Below are 20,248 nucleotides of genomic sequence, written 5' to 3'. Positions count from 1 at the left end.
GTGCATGTTAAACATTGAAAATAGTCCAAGAGCTGCCATTAATTTGAATTGATCTGAAATCATTATCTGGAACTGCCAGAGAGCTGAAAAATGAGTTATTTCTGCAACACTTATCTGAGATACTCCACATCTTTAGAGAAATGCACAAGAATGTCATTGCCATCACTGCTGCTAACTTCAATGGTACATTAATCCATTGAATATGAAAGAAATAACTCAGAAATTAATTTAGTAATATACCCATATCCTGCTATGCTCCTTAATACTTGTGTTAGTGTGATGAACAACACACTAAGTCTCTGGAGTATTACCCGGTGGAAAAATCTCCTTAGAACTTACCTGAAGTTGTATAAACCCATATAATGAGAAATGTCTAAAAAAATTTGGAAATGGGGCAGACCAAACACATTGTCAATTGTCTTGGTCTTGCCAAATATGTTCCTTCAGCTGCTCACAGCTTTTGTGACTCTTTTTCAGTCTATTTTACTAGAGGCAATAGAATTATACTGGCATGTATTGCATATCTATTAGGTGGCTTCCTGTCCTTAAAGTTCAATGATCCCTGCAGATTCCCAAGAGTCATTACCCTAATGTTCCTTATCAGAATGTTCCTAAAATAACATCACCTCTACTGAAGTGCCAAGTGAAAGTCAAGAAAAATAAATTAATTTTTGTACATTTGATTCATTGTATGACATTTTGACACCATTATATTGATCATTATGATTTACTGTTTCTCTTATCAATGTCTTCCTCAGTAGCTCTGGGAAGTTATACAGAATTGAAACTGGGAAATAATTTTTAATGAATTGACCATAAGAAATCTTTTCAAAATTCACAGCATTCAAATGTTTCAAAGAAATAAGGGAACATTTATTTTCAAGCATTTTCTGTGGAAAATAACCCATTTTCCAATTAATCCACTGAAAATTTTGAGTGTTTTGATGAAAATATGCAGATGTGTTTTATTATTATTATAATTATTATTATTATTATGCATATGTATCTTTCTTTTTACTTTCCTGTTAATAGCTTTTAAAACTAGAGTTCTAATTTGCAAAGGTAGGTAGCTGAGTTGCCTATATGCCTCCACAGATGCGACAATAAATCTCAGTGAAACCAACATTTAAAATCTGTTTTCTGTTGCAGCATAATATCTTATGAAGAACAACTGTAGGTTATTCTGTTTTATCAGTAATTTTTAAATTATTTCTTAAAAAGCTCCAGGAAACTCAGTATTGTTATTTGCTAAGATGGTGGAGAGTATGCTTTGTTCAAACCTAGGAATGCTGTAGGAATCATATAATGGCTAAGGATAAATTGTTCTCTTCCAAGACTTGATATCAGCAGTATGATCTCCTTCAGCTCAGAAAAAAAGATTAATTCTACCCATTTCTGCCATACACTTGGTGAATATTGTAGCAAATAATCTACCTGGGATGGGAATGAAAAAAAAAAATGCTACTTCACTCCTTCCTAAGTATTATTTCACATTTCCTCTGTGAAAGAGACTACTTTCAGGAGCAGTTTTAGGGTAATGAATATTATTGCCCTAGATCATCTCCTTGAAACATATAAACATCACCCCCCAGAGACTTAGGAGAGATCTCTCTTTTCAGTATTTCCCACAAGCTATTTTCAGTGACTTTTGGTCTATATTATATTTTCCTAGATCCCATTATCATCTTTCTCTCCCCACAGAGTTCCTGCAGGGAAGTGAATCACCTGCAATAAGTGCAATTCCAATAAGTGGCTGGTTTGGTGCTGCAACAACCAGCCAACACTTTGATGCCCAAAAGCATTTTGCAGTAAAGTTTTATCTATCTCCTCAGGATTTTGACAACCTTTGCAATTTTCAAGTGGGATAAAACTATCTCAGAAGTGCTTACAAAAGCTGGGGACACTTTTGTTAACTGAGCTGTCATTTTGGCATGGTTCCAAGTGCATGGCAGACTCACTGAAAAAATATTGCATCATAAAATAGTGTGTAACAGAGTCTTAGCTTGGAATATACCTGAGAACATGAGGTCAACCTGTGCTTGTTATCTCATTAAGATTTAAAAAATCCAAACAACTAAAAACACCAACCTAGCAGAGGGTTAATTGAAAACTAAGAAGAATCTACTTCAGGCAGTAATGTTTTTTAAACCTTCCTTTATAAATTTTGCTTATCAAGGAGTGCCCTTCTGGTATATCAACTGAGCCAAGACTGAGTTCTCAAATACTATGATGGCTTCTGTTAATTAGATAGTTTATCTGTGATGAGTTGTTGACACTGAGATGATTTGTGTTAAATAATTTTAAAATATTCTGTGGGGCACTAACTTAGATGCATTGTTTGTTCATATTCCAGGCCCCGGCTTCAATCTTTTTTACAGCCCTCGACAGAAATGAAGTTGATGCTTCAGCAAACTTCTTTAAGTCAGAACAAGTAACATTGCAAAGATATTTTTGATTAACTGTAATTCTCTGCAATTTTTATTTCTTCTTGTACAATGAGCTCCAGTTTAATACCATACCACGAAGAGTATTTTTGTAATATTTAAATACATGAAGTTTTGCTAGTTTATAATTTCTGAAATATTTCTTTTTTAATGTTTTCCCTCTCATAAATCCATCTCCAGTCCCCCACTTAGGGGTAAATACAGGAAAGACTTGCAAAATACGGAACTTCTTTCTACTAGGGTGCTATAGTTTTCTAAATGCTCTATATTTTTGTAAGTTTTACTTTCACAGGAAAGATGGATAAGCTGAATTTTAATTGTAAAATACACTATTTATCACAGAAATCCATGCAGTGTACTTCAGTGATGCCTACTAAATATTACACTGTTTGAAATGAAAAAAAATAAAACTGCATGTAGATGAACCAAAGGTACCTTGCTTACAGGTAGCAAGCTACTCTGGCACCATAATAATAGGAGAATATCTTATTTTTTCTGGTTCTTCTACTCCATAAGTTAGCTCTCATTTCCTATCTTGCTTCTCTATTCTTATAGAGAAGAACCTTCCCATCTTTCTCTATTCTTTCCTTCCTATTCCCCCTTTCAAGAAAAATTATACCCTTCTTTCTGACTGAGTTTTTATCCACTTTTCTCTTGTTTGCCTTCACTCTCTAGTCAATAAAGCCCCAAATGCTCCCTTTTTCCTTCTCAACGCCCCATCCTTCCTGAGTGGGAGTGCTGCCCATGCCGCGATAACACCTCAGACTCTGTTGTGATCTCCATTCTGCATTTGCACATGGATACAGTCCCCTAATTGAGAGACTTTTTTTTTTTTTTTATTAAAAGCATTAGACATTTATATGTAGGAATAACACTTGCAGAGACATTCTCTAGGTTAAAAGTTAAAAGGGATGTCAATCATCATACTTCAGAACATAAACAGATTGCCAGCGTGGGTTGAAAAGGAATTTTCCCCACATAAAATCATAGAAGTTTGCAATAGAAAAGAACTAATAGGTCACCTAATCTACCTACCTGCCAATTCAAGCTTTTTCCCCAACATGTATTTTGCTGCTCCTTTGGCCTCTCAAAAATCTCAAGCAATTGGACTGTTAATGCTGCTCCATAGAGAATACACAGTTGTTTAGTGCAACTAGTTTGCTGTCCAGAAATTTTCAGGTAGACAGTCTAAACTTTCTCTTATTACCTTCATCCCACTAGTCTTCATGGCACTTCCATCTATAATATTAAATATCCTTTCTCTCCTGACTTATCTTTTACACTTTTCCATTACATATATATTGGTGCCATGGCCTGTTTGATGGTTTCTACCTAATCTATGACATGTCTTTAGCTAAACAAACAATTATTTTCTGTATGACTTCTGCTTAAAATTATACTCCTGTAACTGCAATACACAAGGGAAGAACCACCATGACTGCAGGTAAACTAGAGCTTCTGAATATAAAAACAAATACACATACACAGATTTGTCAACAAGCATACGGACACTACATGTGGTAATGCAAAATGAACATACAACTAATTGTAATTTCTTGCAAGACAGGTCTTTTAGCTATATGAACTATTTTGTGGTACTCTTTTCTGTCCTGGAATTCTTTGCTCAGGAAGGAAGGTAGTTTTCCAAGTAAGGCATCTGTCTCTTCAGTAGTTAAAAAACCATAAATGTTTAGGGAATCAGAACAATGAAGAATTGTCAATAAAATACAAATACAGAGAAAAGCTTTAGAGCTTGACAGGTTAAACAAGTAAAAGAGTGCTGTCCTTTCCTGAGCCACTTATCAATCATCCCAAAGACCATTAAAATTAGTCAAACCAGGATTCTCCAGCATGTTTTAAAATTCTCATATCCTATCTTATAAACAACATTAAGGAAAAAATTCACAGGTAATCCAAACAGGCAGAGGAATACTTTGCCTGGGCCTTAAGAGAGACAGAGTCTTGCAGATATGACAGAGGACAGGGTGAGAAAGCACCACATTGCTGTTCCAATGTATCACATGAGTTTTCTGTTACTTGTGGGATTAGTAACATGCCAGAAGAATGAATAGGAGGGCATAATTCTTCTTGTACTCTGTGTTACTGTTACAGCATTTAGAAGTCAGAAAACCAACAGAGGGAATGTCAAATTTTGCCACAGCTTTCAACTACTCTCTCCAGTTTCTGTTTTCCAGGATAAACAACTGTCCACTCTTTGAAACCTCCTATCATCATTTTTCTAGAGCTATGGCTTTTGCATGTCTAAGGCTTTACTATGGAGATATTTTGAAAGTGTTGAGGCCAAACTCTAAGCAGGTACTATCAGATGAATGTGGCTGGTGACCTTCACTGCACTGCCTAGCTCTCAAGATAATTTCAAACTTCATTGACCTAAGGACATGGGAGATCTAGGCTGCTCACACAGCAAACACAGATCTCAGTGGTCCCCCTGTAAAAGAATGTTGAGAAATACAATATAGGACTTTCTGTTTTAGGTAAATTTCTTTTAAAATTCTAACAAGCAGGTAGATAGTATACTTAAAATACAGGTGATGAAATGGTTACTATAAAGTATCTTAACTAGACACATTTCTGTAACTCTGTTTTTGTATTTCTTTACATCCTTTGTAGATTAGCGTAAACACAATTAATTAATCATGAAAAGCAACTCCTACAGAGTAGAAGCAGGATTTTAGCTTCCAAAGCAACTTCCTTGCCAGACCTGAAAAATCTTATTCATCGTCAAGCAGTGTCACTCTTCTTAGCCAGCCTTTGATACCATGAGGTGCAGCAACCAAGAACTGCAGCAGTCTGCCTGTTTTTTGACATGGATACAGGATTGAAATATACTGGGCTATTTGCACCATCTGGTACATGCATTTCAGTTGAATGAAAGCAGATGAACTCCTGGGCACTTTGGTGATGAAACACCAGGAGAAAAAGAAACAAAACCCAAGAGATGTAAAAGTGTTAGTGAGGAAAAGAAGCTGAATTGATCTCATTTCTGGACTACAGAAGGTCATATTCTAGGTTTCCACACATGACATGGGACTACATATTTGACTCCTTGCATGTTTAGAGTGGGAGTGTGTTAGATTAAGCAGACTGTTCTAATGATCCTTTTTAGTTTTGAAATCTAGGGATCTATAAATATGTATATATCAATGTTGCTGTGACTATGATTTGCAGCTGTCAATCAGTTAGCTTTTTATGGCTGTAAAATTTCATTTCACTAGGGTTTTTTGTGTAGTCTTCTGAAAAGAATAAAAGTCTACTCCACATCTCCACATTTTAGACAGAAGAGTAATGCATGATTAACAGTATGCTGAGAGGTGTCACATTCACATTAACACTGATGTGTGAACCAGTGGTCAAATGGCAGATTACATGTCTGTCACAACACATCAGGGCAGTGTTCCAGTCTGCCAGCTTTACCCTGCCCAGCTTCTTCAAACAAAGAGTTCTTCTGAAAAATGTAGCACAAAAAAGAATGTTGAGCCTTTGGGGGAAAAAGAAGTCTGTCTCACGGTCAAGCTTTTTGAAGACTTAGTAACATCAAATGGCAGCAGGGGTTACTCACAGTCACATAACCTTGCAGGTTCATGGATCTCTATAGCACAAATGGTGCATATGTGGCCTTATCAAAGATTTTCTGCATGATAACTGTATTACTGAAAAAGTACTACGGCTGGCATATTTCAATTTCGAGAAAGGATGCCAATTCTATCAAGGCTAGAAAAACTCTGACCCAGTTCCAAGAGAAAAAGCAAGTTTTTGGAATATCATTTGAAGCAAGAAGTTCCAGTTCATTGAAAATGTCATGAAAAGTGCCCTTCTCCTTTTTTTTTGTCTTAAGGACAAAATTTTATTTTTTAAGTGGATAATTAACTAGGTGCTTGACTTCTTACATAGCAAAGAGGCACACCTGGAACTGAAGTAACTTTTAGAAGGTAATGATTCTGAAGCCAAAACATATAACGAAGCGGAACACATTTGTAATCCCTTAGGATATTTACATATATTAAAAGCAAAATTTTAGACAATAATTTTATTATTGTTTGCAAACGCAAAAATTCTATCTCAGGGTTTAAAAATGCTTTCCAGTGGATTGTGAATATTGTGGTCACTTGGACAGTGCCTGACTTACACATTTTGAGTCCCAAAAGACCTGCTGAATTTTCCTGGAAGATAAATTGCTGTTCCAGCAGTACTCTCACTGAAATGAAAGCACAAATTGGAAGACATAAAGGCTAACATGCTTAAAATACTTAAATAACATAAAAGTTAAGTTCTATTTTCAAAAACACCCAGTTTACATTCAGGTTACATGGATCTCTCTTTACAACAAAAAAACTTGTCTGCTGAAGAATATTATCTAAATATTATACTGGCAAGTAGTTGGCATATGAGCCAGTATTGGACTCAGCCCAAAATGAATAGTTTTGTATTGTCTTCGCTCATCTCTTATATGTTAATGTATGTCTACTATATATAATGGACTTGACAATAAACTCTTACAACATTTTAAACACTGACTTTTAAAAATCACTCCTGATTTACACAAAAACATGAACTGGAAGATGCAGTCTATGAAGAGATAGGCTATGGAGACAGACAGACAGACACACACACATGTGTATATGTATATGTATATATATAAATTGTGCATTCTTCTATATGCTATGTGTGCTATGTAGAGACTCCTTATATAAAAATATAGAATACATATTCCACATGAAAAATTATTTGGATTTTTACACTGATTTTGTATGCATTTGTACACATTTCCACACAAGTTATCACCAAATTCTGTCCTTTGTATGATCATACAGCTTTTACTAAAATCCTCTTCTCTGCTTTCAATTTAAAACATTGAAAATACCTACACAGTTGCAAAGATCTATGAATTTATATAGTACACACACATTTCTTTTAAAACTAGTATATTACAGTGATAAGAAGGATTTTTTTCTAATTTTTTCTTTTTAACTATCTGTTTTGTTAGTGAAAGTAAGTTCAACAACATTCAGATGAGCCACAATTCCGTTTGTCAGTCTTGGCATCCTTTCACCACTTTTTTTTCTTTCTGACACCATGAACCTGCTGCTACTCATAAGATTTAAAGTTTATTTCTGTACACATTTTGCTTCTCATTTCTGTAGGAATGGCTTCTACGTCTTGAGGGATTGAAGTGTTATTTTCTGTGGCTTGAATTTAGACTTCTCAAGAATAACATAGGTATGGCATGTTACAAGGAGGAAGAATACTAAGAGGGTGTGAATTCTACCTTTACCTCTCCTCTTTTGAATTAATTTACAGTCCCATAAACCATTATTCTTAAACAAAGGTCTCACTGTATGTTACAGCATTGTAACATAAAGAAACTGCAAAAAGAAACTAGAGTTGTGCAGCACAGCATGGTATTATAAATGATACAGCCACGTAACATTTTATGTACAGAAAGTAGATAAAAATCTGTGCACAACATAAATGATATTCAATGAATGCATTCATTTTATTCTCTTATTCAAAGACAGAAAAACTTAATGAAATATTTTTAAGCTCTCAAAAATGCACACTTGAGAAATGCAAAAGAAGTGTTAGAAAATTGTCTAATATTACTCTAGTGGGAAAAAAAGAGACCTGTATGAAAAAAGTTCTCCACTCCAATGAAAGAAGGTTTAACAAAAAAATGTAAATTGGCCCAAAATAAAAAAAAAAATTTGAGCTGATACAATGGAGTTTCCTACCATGAAGAACTTTATTAACAATAGTAATGAAATGCTACTTACAAGTGCAACTTTTGTAAGAATTAATTATTGGTCAGCTCTGTTTCCCTTAAGTTTCAAGATTCATGGGAAGAACAGTGCTCTTAAAATTGCAGTTAGGCATCTAAATAAGGCAATAATATTTTATTTTGTAATGTTCACAAAATCCTTACAGAACTGATGTCTGTAAGTGTCTAGAGCTGCTCGGCATCTACATTTTCTGCAAGTAATATTCCTGTAATGTCATTAGATACATGCTGAACAACCCATACTTTCAAAACACCATGAAAAGCATCAACTAACACTCTAAGCCCAGTGTAATTCACAGATTAATTTCACAGCCCTGTGTCTGGGTCCTGAAAGTATTGCCTATACTTAGCTGTCAATTAGAGACTGAAGCGACTTAAATTATCCTTGTTAGAGGTTTGTTTTTGCTTCCGTAGTTCATTTCAAAAATTAGTTACACACATGTTATTATTATAATATAATGAGTCATCTGTTAATTATTTTTGACATCTATGATAATAAAAATATACAAATGTTCCAGTTATTAATAGAATTGGCCTGTCTTTATGCAACTCAGATTGCCATGATTGTTGGACAAATTGGCACCAACTCACTCTTTCATCTTTAAAATGGAGCATTACTTTTTGTATCTAAATTCTGTGATGACATACAACCTATGAGTCTGTCTTTGCATAAGTGCAGATAACCAGGGTTTAACTGACTTTACTTTAAAGTCTTACACCAAAATGCATGACTACACTCACGATCAAAAATAATCTTCGACCGACCACATGCTGTGTAAGGGTACCAGTGAAATACTTCATAAACAGACAGAATGCAAACATGCACAAACACACTAACCACTAATGCCATAAACAACTTTAAGCACAGTACAAACAAAATGCATGCCAAGAAACCTGCTTGAAAATGTGTATTATAGAAAAATACACTTTCAATTTCTGAATGTTATTTGACTACTTATTACACAAAACCAAAACTGTGCAGTCCATGATGGCCCTTGAATTAAACTTCTGCCAAGTTGCAGAGACTGTTTATTATTCATTGTTCCTGGACGGATATATGTTACGCATAATATTAAGAGTACTCTTCTTTTTCTCCAAGCATATCACATAATAAAAATAGGGAATATATACATGCTATATGCATATCACATTAAAAAAACCCAGTAATTATTGGGGCAGAATTTGGGGACTCAGTAAACATAACAATCTAAATCATGAAACTAATTTGCACCTGATAAAAATCCACATGCTTCACCACCATTTTGAATCTGTAGGTACATTCACTTCTATAGAGAATTTAAATATAATAGTTTCTTCCTTATTGGACTGATTATAGTGCAACCATGTCAAAACCACTTAAAGCCTCACAATGGCATCACAAAGTACCTAACATGGCAAGGGGCTGCCAAGTGAAACCCTAAGCCCACACTTGGCAGGCAGACTGGCTGCAGACAAATCTGAATTGGATTTATGTTAGTGAAAAAAAAATAAAATTGCTATTAAATTGGAAATACAGAGAAAAAAGTCAGAGCCCAGAACCCATCCCCCAGGGCTTGGGTATCAGTTCAGTCTGTGTGCTGAAATTTAGTCTGAGGTTTCTCCCCTCCTATCTGTTCTAGGAGAGAGTGTGAGTTAGGACCAATTTTACACCCAGTTTAAGACAGAAGCAACAAAAGATATAATTTAATGAAAATTACTCACAGGTTCTTCCTACATATTTTTACTACTGATATGAAAGACAACAATAGTGTTGTGACAGGCTGTGCTGCATGTTTACTGAATGACCAAACATGCAACGACCTACTCTAGTCTTTTCCTTGCTGGAGCTCTGACTTTGGTTCTTTTCCTTCTCACACAGGTGCTTATGTGCAAAAAAACCTGCATGAATACTGTGATCTTCAGTCCTTTGAAAAATTCTCTTACATTGACCAAAAGTTTACAGGAAAGACTGTGGCAGAAGAGGGAAGATAAAAAGATGGTTTGGTTTGCTAAGGCTAAACCCACTCTTAAAATACCTAGCCAAGCTCAGAACATCCAGGGTAGAGTTCACTGAGAATCAGAAGGGAATGAGCTGATTAGTAAGAGGTGCTGAAAGAACAGGGTGAGTCCAGGCACACCACAAACCTGAGCACTGGTTTGCAGTGCTAATCAATGGTTACAAAGAAATACTGGGGTAAATCTTTCAGGGCATGTCTAAGCCACTCCAATGCAGGTAGGTTTAAGAACCACAAAGAAAAAATATCAATGGTCTCCAGTGAGCTGGAATTAGAAAATTACTAAATTAAACTGAACAAGTTTTGCTGATGACTAAAAAGATCACAGTGTGGGCACTGATTTATCTGTTCTGATGATTCATACTGAGGCAATTTCACCAGTTGTCTGTCCAGGCAGAAGAAGTCACTACCACTGTGAAAGAGAGAGGATGTTCACTCCCCAGATGCTGCTGTTTATAACTCAGCGTAATAAAATAAATGCAATTAGTGGTCTTGCAAAGTAACACAGAATTTCACACCCCAGATTGGCTGAAAGGTGATACTCATCTCTTCATACACACTGTCCAGCAAGAAGAATTATCCTCAGGACAAGCATCATTTAAATTCAACAAATACCATCAATCTTCATTACCAAATCACACCGATTAAACTAATCAAATTTTAAATTCATTTAAATGGGCATAACTTTTGCACAGCAGCTCAGACCTCAGTGCTCAAAAAAGAGACACTTGTTAATTAATTTACTGTTCTTTATTATTAAGATTTGTTTCATTTGAAACTCAATAAACACTAACTGATGACCTTTTCTGAATTTTCATTAAAAATTCATTTCATGCCAGAAATATGTTTCTGAATACTCATCAGGATTAGAAAGTGCATCAAGTGAAGGTGGAAAACCTTCTATATCCTTGATATTTAGAATTTAAGGAAAACCACACATCCACACAAAAATTTAATTAGGTGGGCATGTAAAGAAGTGGAAATTCCTAAGGTTTTTTCCAGAACTTTCCCTAAATCAAAATTAAGAAACAAGATAGTAGTTATTTATCTTTTCTTTACCCTTCAGAACTTGCCTATACACAGTTTTAAATGTTCTCTGTAATCCGTGCACCCATATTGTCCATGGGTTGTTTACCTGGTGACTGTCTGCCTCTGAAGAATACTGATTAAGATAATTCAGTCTGCCTGCCCATGCTCAGCACAAGCAAGGATTTTTCAGTTTTTCACTCTGACTGAAGATCAGCTTGGGACAATCAACAGCACTGCATTTCTTCAAACAGAAATCTGATAATTTGCGACCTAGTACAAAGTGAAACACTATACTCTTGCAAGTTTAAAAAGGACTTTATCCTCTTGGTAGTAGAATTCTGGCACATGATTTTTGGGTTTTTTTTTTCCTCAGACATAAGGAAGTTGCTAGACATATGGTTATTACATTCTTTGGTTTTCTTAAGTGGTTAGTTACTTGCCTAAATTCTTTTGTAGCAACAATCCTTTCTTGTTGCAATGAAATAACTTTGGTTTAAATTAAAAAAAAAAAAAAAAAAAAAAGTTAAAGCTCTGGCTTTGGCATGAGTGACTATTATTTCCCTGAAACCATATTTGATTTGGAAAGTTTTGGCTGTGGTGGTGCAAATCCCATGACACAACTTCAGGTTTTAAGTCAGAAGGGAATATTCAAGTCTCTTTGTGATAACTGAGCATGACTCAGTGATTAAAGATGTCAGCTGACCTAACATCTCTGGAGGCTGGCTGCAGAAAAGTCATGGCCAGACGCCTTTAAACCCATATACCTGCCTGTGTGTTTATTAATGTCATCAGTAGTGGCAAATGTAGTATAAAGTTTAAAAAAATAATGCTCTATTTTTTTAAACTGGATTTATAAAGTCCAAATGTTTACTTAGAAATTAAACATTTTGGTACTGGGGCCTCTAGGATATGTTGGCAGTGGAAAAACTAACCTACACCAGATGGCAGAGGTTAAAGAAATACTATAAAATATGGCTTCTATTCATACGGTTCTCAGACAAACAGAACCCCAAGCAGAAAAAAACTGTGAAAGTGGAAAACCTTTTCATTTGCTTACATTTCTCTTTGCTACTCAGCAAACCTGAGAGGTATTGTATCATCACGTATCAAGGAAGTAATATGCCAGATTGTTGTAACAGGTGGAATATGTTTGTTTGTAACACGTTGAATCTGAAATAAAGAAAGGACCAAAGTTACTAAAGGTTTTTACAAAAACATTTACAAAATGCAAGTACCTCAGTTTTATACCTTCAAAGCTAACTGCCTAAGTCACAATTTGAGACAATAGCTGCATTTTTGCACCCAAAATATAGAAGTTATACTATCAAATTTTCATATATTCAGTTAATTTGGCTAGATGAACACATAAGTTAAGGAGATAATTATGCACTAGCATTTTTAATTAAACATCTCACAAGAGAGAACATTTTTATTTATATTTTATTCTATTTTACCTAAACTACATAATCTCTAAATTTCATCTTTATTTTTTTGTTTCTAAAGCTTCTTACAATCACAACTGTTTTGTAATTTCAATATATTTACATATCATTTCATTAATCCAGCATGTCTATAAAATAAATGCACTCTTATAATAGAAATTCTTCTTGTACAATTTTTGTCAGTTCAAAAAATCCACTGTGAACCCAAATCTGCAAAGCAAAATGTGTGATATAACCCAATTTCTTATTACATATGTAGTCATATGATGTTTAAAAAAAAAAAAAAAGAGAGAAAAAAAATGATGTGAACTTGGGCACAATGGACCATGCTGTCAAAAATATTCAGTTGTCAAAAATGCAGATGGCATAAAAACACAGAAACAGATCAGTTATTGGAGGGGGGGCCGGTTTAATAGAAACTATTGCATTGATTTTTAAAATTGATTATGTGCCTAAATGTGTGGGTATCCAGTAAGGTCTTCAAGGATACCTAAGTGTTCTTTAAAAAAACAACATTTATGTGAATAGTTAAGTAATTAATACTTTGAGAGACAAGGTCCAATGTCCAAGGTAGAAATAAATGTTCTCCCACATAAACAGTGGTCAAAAAAGAAAAGAGCAAGATGTCTGAGGAGGGAAAAGCTCCCTGATCACTTGTCCTTTTCCCTTTAAAAAAAAAGAAAAAAAAAAAAAGAAAATAGAGCAGAAGCACATTGATAGCTCTGCACAATGAAAACAACTACTGAGCAGTACTTGGGAACATTCAGTAAAGATTTCATTTGCAGTGTCTGAACTACAAGCCATTACTAATGAAACAGCACTACTAAGGACATTCAAAAGCACGATTAAGGTCTGTAACAAGCTACCTGGCCAATCTCAGAGTTCAGCTGGAGGCAGGCTCTGCCTTCTCCTTCCTGACCCGCTCCCCTGAGAAAGAGAGAAATCTTGAAATACAGAACATACTCACAACTACCGTGACTGCTCCCTCCTTCTGCCCACCCTATTTTTGCCCCTTTTGCCTGTAAGACTAGTGGCATTTTGGTGTGAATACAAAGCCTCTTTGCGATGGATATAGAGTCAAGTGTTCATAATAAACTCATCTCTTATTGCTAGGCAACACTGAGCAATGTGAATTTGTCACTTCTGTTTGGTGCAACTTTCAATTTCACCTCCAACTGTAACAATATAGCCTGCTATATTTTAGATGCCACTGTGGTTGGATGCCATCCCAGGAAAGATGTGAACTACTACTGACAGGGAGTGAATGACTGGCAATGGGCATAAGCAGTTTTTTGATTCTTAAGCCTTGACATATAATTAATTGCTAGATTTATTCTTCTAAGAAACTCATACTTCGTGATTCCTATTTACTGGCTGCCTTTTAGAAAAGGCAAATGGAACAAACAAATTTCCAGTGAGGGAAAGTTTTGTTTGCCTGTTTAGCTTTTTTTCATGCGGTATTTGTTCTGTTCATATTTTTCTACTTCGACTGTCTTTTTGAGGAGTGGTTATAAGCAAAATTCAAATCTTAAGCACCCTCAATCAAGAAAGTATCGTTATTTGCAAGGCACATCCAATTACGTGTTTGAATCAATACATTTCTTACTGCTGTATACTCCTTGCATCTAACACCACCCATTCTCAAGGAGCTCAGATTATTGAGAAATGAATATTATAGTCACAGTCTTCTCAATCTGAAACCAAACTCCCCATCCAATATAAAGTAAGATTAATTCTATTACATGGTATATAGGCTTCTTTTATTTTTCCTACAGGACTGATAATTTTGTTTTTAAAAACCTTGGTGTGATTGTCTGATCTGGCTATGAGGTCTCAGCTCTTTGATCTTTAAAGAATTAGGTCTGTTTGAAGGGCAAAAAAGGGAAAACTGAACGCAGATATTCCTTCACCACCTTTGTCTAAGACATAACTCGAAAAAAAGGACAAATTTATACTTCAAAGAAAATACATGTCTTCTAAAAAATCATCATCAACAGTCATTTCTCTAAATGTTTTGAAACATTTCACAACTACATTAACTACAGAAATATGCCAAACAACTGAGAATCTTGGTAATATTTTAGTCTTTGCATATTTTCACTGACTCACTAAAAACAAAAGGAGTTTCTGTAACTGTATGAATGAACCATGGCATGTGCATGTTCTTTTAAGAAAGGCCAAGGGTGCAGTTCTATTTTCTTAGCTCTGCTTTCATATTTATGTGTCTCATTTCCAGCTCATTGCTGATGCCTTAGTTGCACTATCCATCAACACTTTTATCCTCCTTGTTCCTCAAAAAGAACATAAAATCCTTTTTTATGTCGTGGTAATATTATTGCAAATAAAAGCAAATACCAAAATCTTTATTAGTCTGCCAAAATAATAAACTATTTAATAAAAGCATGCTGTAAAAATAAGGTCATTTGCATCACTCAAGTTTCTTGCAGAAAATACAGAGAATTATTGGTCAAAAAGTACAAACTGACAGCAATTATTTCTGCTGTTGATCTAATGCTGCCTGGAAATGGGTTAAAAAATGCACTGAGGTTTCACAAGTTTTCTATCTTTAAATGTTTGCTTTTAATGCTGTAGTATGCATAAAAGCCTGGGAGAATCAAATTTTTCAAAGCTGTTTTTTACCAATTGTATCCATAACGGAAGGAGGAGAGACTGGATATACCCTACTAGAAATCTTCAATGCAAAGCTTATAGTAACCTCCTGCCTCCCATACTGCCACAAGATTTATCATTCAAATATTTACAATTTTTATACTCCTTATTAATTGTGTTTGGTTAGGATTTGTGTCAGTTTTAGCTGTATGGTTTTCTTTCACCTTTTCCTTTTGCTATCTTTGCAGAAGACAGATCAATGAAAAGCCTCTATTTAAGAAGTTTGTTAAATTTTTAAAGCTCCTCATAATGTTAAAATAATGTATCCAATGTCTGATCCCTTTTTCCCGTACTACAAACCTCACCATTATTTTCTCACTGCAGCTCTCTCCCCATCTGGCAGTTTTGCAAATATGTTATTTGATAGAGCATAGAAAAATCAGTTGCCGTGGTGAGATTTAAATACTGCTTCTGATGTCCCTGTCTACTTTCCCAGAAGAACCTGCATATAAACATTGAAAATAAGCTAATCTTATAAATTTATGTAACTATAGATTATCTCATTCATTACACAAAAAGTATTTCCCTTAATTGCCATAATCTAAATGATAAGAATGATTTTTAGAGCAACAGAGTTAAAAGGTTTATGAAAAGACTCTTTTAAAAATACTTACTACAATGATGTTTTGTATCTTACGCAGTTGTAAACTCACATAATTCTCAAAATACTCTGCAAGGTATAGCTATGTCACTTTATACAGAGAGAAACTGAAACAAAGAGCAACTGAAGTAGAAGGAATGATCAACAAGTTATTGACCAGAGAATAAAATTTCAAGATTCAGATCACTGGTGCTGTCTCAGTATTTTTGGGCTCTATTGCCTCATCTTCTTAAGGCCAATAGAGATGCTCCACTTCTTGAGAGGAAGAGACCTGTATAGAGATGAAATATTTTAAAAATACATTATATATATTGAAATAAGTACTTCATGGAGCCCTGTTAGTATATCCAATCATGCTTTAAACCATAAAGCAGCCAGGAGTTATTCTCCTTGCTTCACAGACTGCACACTGCTGAAAGCTGAATTAATTCTTCTATGAAATAAGGTTTAGAATGTCACATGATACATGCAGGGTAGATAAAAGAATGCATGTTAGGAACAGCACTTTTATTTTTTTTAAATTCTGAAGGTGTGGAAATTTAGTATTTGCGTCTATTTGCATGTTCAGTCAAGGTTAGTTCTTGTCTTGCAAACACCTGAGGTTACACACTAGGTAACTCATATGTAGCTAAATCAGCTATTTCCAAAGTTTACTTGTTTGGATATTGCACACAGTAACAGCAGTTGCTGAACTAACAGCTCTCAGATATATGCAGGATGGTGTACTTCAGGAGGAAGTCTTCAAGTCTTATGATAACCATACAATTGAACCACAGAATATGTACAAGAGCTTCAGTAAGATGTGTTATAGTTTAAATTAAAAGCATTTGCATTGTATGTGCTTGGTATTTATTGGGCTTGCTATGCTATGTATACATCATTAAGACAGATGGGATTTTAAAGACTTAGATAATTGTATGAATGTTAATTAGAGCTTTGTCTATTCAGGCTAAGAGATGCAATAAAGATATCACCAAATCGCATCTTTCAGAACACTATATCTTGTATTACCTTAAAACTCAGCAGATATGCAAGGATCTTTTACAGATTATTTCTGACCTGTGTTCTATATATAAGAGAATTAAGTAAATTGTCAGCAGTGAAACAATACAGTGTAAGATTCCCACAGACAAAAAATTTGTGACTTGAAAAGACTATAGATTATTAAAATTCCCTTCAAATTTCTTTTTAAAAACCCACAAGCCCACCAACCAAAAAACCCAAACCCAAATAAACAGGCAATGGTGCCTAGCAGATTGAAATTAATGTTCACACAGCAAAAAACAGGGAGAGTCCTCTGGGTTAGTGGCATAGTTGACTATGGACAGAGAATCTGTGAAGTGAACCAGGAGTTCACAAAACTGCCTTTCAACCTTTGTAGACAAATGGTAAACTTTTGCTCTTCTCAGCTCACATTCCTGAAGTAATGATTTTTTTTAACATTACTGCAGAAATACAATGACTGCAAAACTGTTTGGTTTTGAAAATCATAATGTTTGTATGAAGAACAGAGAGCAGGTTTTTGTCATTGTGCAGTTTCTCAGGCATTATAGAACCAATGGGAAAACCACAAGACATATTTTGTTCAAAACCCGTTCTTATCAATATAGTAATCAGAATTACCTTTCAGACTCCTGAAAAGTATTTCTTTACTTCAAAGCTTAAACAACATCAAAGAAAGCATACAGACAAAGCAGTGTTGGAAAGGAAGTAACATGCCCTTATTTTTAGCACTTGCCCACTTGTCACTCTTAAACTCTCATCTGCCTTTCAAATGTAGTGTAATCTAATTTTTATGCATACTGTATGCTCATACAGACAATTTCCTCATTGCAGAGTGTTTTGAGTTTGGTAAAGGTTTCTGTACTTTTCCTTAACCTGTTTCAGAAATAGCACTGTCACCATTTGTCTCAGTAACTTATAGGATGATGAAAATTGACATTTTTCTATATAGAAGTGAAAAGAATATTCGTTTTATCAAAGACTAGATCCCCTCTTCCCCTCCAGTTACATGTGAATTTGGTCACTTCAGGGCTTACTGTGTAGGATGATTTTAAGCAATGGTCCCTGTGGTTGCAGGCTCTATCACCTAATAATTGACCATGACAGGAATTATATGTCCGAAGCCAAGGGGTAGAGTGAATAGCATATGTCAGGGTCAATTATAAGGTGGAAGACCCTGTGACAAAAAAGACTGCACTGATTAGAGCATGATGTTGACATGGGAGCTGAAGCTTCAATGTTATTTCAAAGGGCACTGTCACAGCCACCCTTCCTTCAGGACTCAAAATCAGAGGCAGATTATGTCAAGTGGTTTATACTACACATGATGTCATACAGTTCAATGGGACATTGAAAAGTAAAACTGATTTGCTGCTTCTTTTCAGCATGAAATGCTTTCTCTGTATCACTCAAAATTAAGCTCACTACTTTGCTAATTAGGTCAAAACAGCTCCATATTTACTAGATTAATTCTCTCTTGAAAAATTTAACTGTGAGATGAAGAGTATTAAATATGACACATTAAAATCTGCTTTGATTGTTAAAGTTATTAATGTTATTTTTACTGACAAAATTGAACAAATAGGAAGAGTGGAATGCAAAGAAAATAGTCCTTTTTATTACTTACAACTCTGTTATAAATATTTTATGGTACAGAAAGATTTTTGCAATGAAACAAATGGGCCAAAAAACTTTTTGTATGCTTACTCCCCTGAAACTTCACCAGCTTTAACCTACTCAAATGTTTTAATCAATCATGAACTGCAGAACCACTTAATAAGTGAGGAATGATCTCAAATCATACACCACTACAATAAGAGACAATAGTTCCTTTTTAGATTTTCATTGCAACAGTTCAGTTTTCTGACTCTTTTCATTGAAAGCTGTTTCTCTAAATTTCTGTGTCTCTGTAAAAATATCTCAGCCATTTCTACCTACAAGATCCTTGTGGTTTACCTTATGATGATGGAGAAGATACTGTAGCTTAACCTCATTAAAATAGATAGATAATTTTTCTCTGTTCTCATGGATTATTATCCATGACCACATTTTTTTCCTGGGTGTTTTGCAGCCAATAGATGGCTAACTCCCAATAAATTAAACCTATCATTTTAGATTCAAATTTGTTGGATGAAGAACACATTTTAAGGATTATTGAGCCTAGTCTCTTTCTTCCTCTCTAGAATGGTTAACAGTCTCTAACGTGCAGAAACACTCCAAAATTTCTGCCTTCAGTCTTCATCGGCAGTTAATACAGCTTCACAGGAAACATCTCATGTTAGATAACAGGGACTTGGTTTTGAATCTTGTACATGTACTTCTTTGCAATAAACTCATCTCTGATTTACATTTTTTCAATGTATTATTAGATTAGCTTGCAAATTTGTTTTGCATTTAAAATCTCCACAAAAAAAATCTAAATCTTCATTTCTAAACCCCCGATCTTTTTAATAAGGGAGAAAAAGTGGGGAGAATATAAAAGTGCTTTAAACCTGTAAATATAACATCCCCACTTAAATTTTTAATTGCAATCAAAATAGATATATGTAGAAGAGAAACTCCTTTATTACTACAGGCTTTCTGGTGACCTGGAGGTGGTCAGACATCGTTTTTTGTCTTGAAAGTACTTAAAGACTTCAGACAGAGAAAAATACATTTAAATACCATGGATTATGCTTAACAGAAAATGGTAAATTAATGATTTTGCCAGTCACATTCAACAGTTTCTCTTGGTGCTAATTAATATTAGTGCTTTTACTAATAGAGAGAATTAAGATTTTGAACACTGAAAACTCATCTAGTCAAGTGGAAAAACTGTTTATTTGTCACTGAATATTAATTTAGCTTGCACTAGTGCCTGATAGAAACACTGGTCATTTTGACAGAGGCATAATCTTATAAGGTTAATGTTATATCTTTGACTCTCTGAAGAATGGTAGATTGGTTAATGAAGTTCATCAAAAGCTTAGAAAAACTGACATCATGTAAGGACAATTACCTATTTGTCAAGAACGTATATAATGCTACCTTAGGCTAAATTCTCTTTGTCATAGCAGTCAATGAATACCAGTCCGAGAGTTCTAAAAAGTTCTATACAAAGGACAAAATAAAGTTGCTGAATTTCATAGTTCTGCAGAAAAAATTCAAATCACTTACGAAAATGACAAGCCCTGCCTGACTAGAACTAAGAATGACAAGATTAGCTGTGTTTAGTAGTGTTTATATGGAGCACTTAAGAGCAAGGAAACCATAGGCCAAATAAGACAACG

This window comes from Pyrgilauda ruficollis, unplaced genomic scaffold, assembly GCF_017590135.1.
Source record: "Pyrgilauda ruficollis isolate IOZ18807 unplaced genomic scaffold, ASM1759013v1 scaffold14, whole genome shotgun sequence".
NCBI classification, from domain to species: Eukaryota; Metazoa; Chordata; class Aves; order Passeriformes; family Passeridae; genus Pyrgilauda; species Pyrgilauda ruficollis.
The sequence above is the reverse complement of the archived record's forward strand: the minus strand, read 5'-3'. Positions refer to the sequence as shown.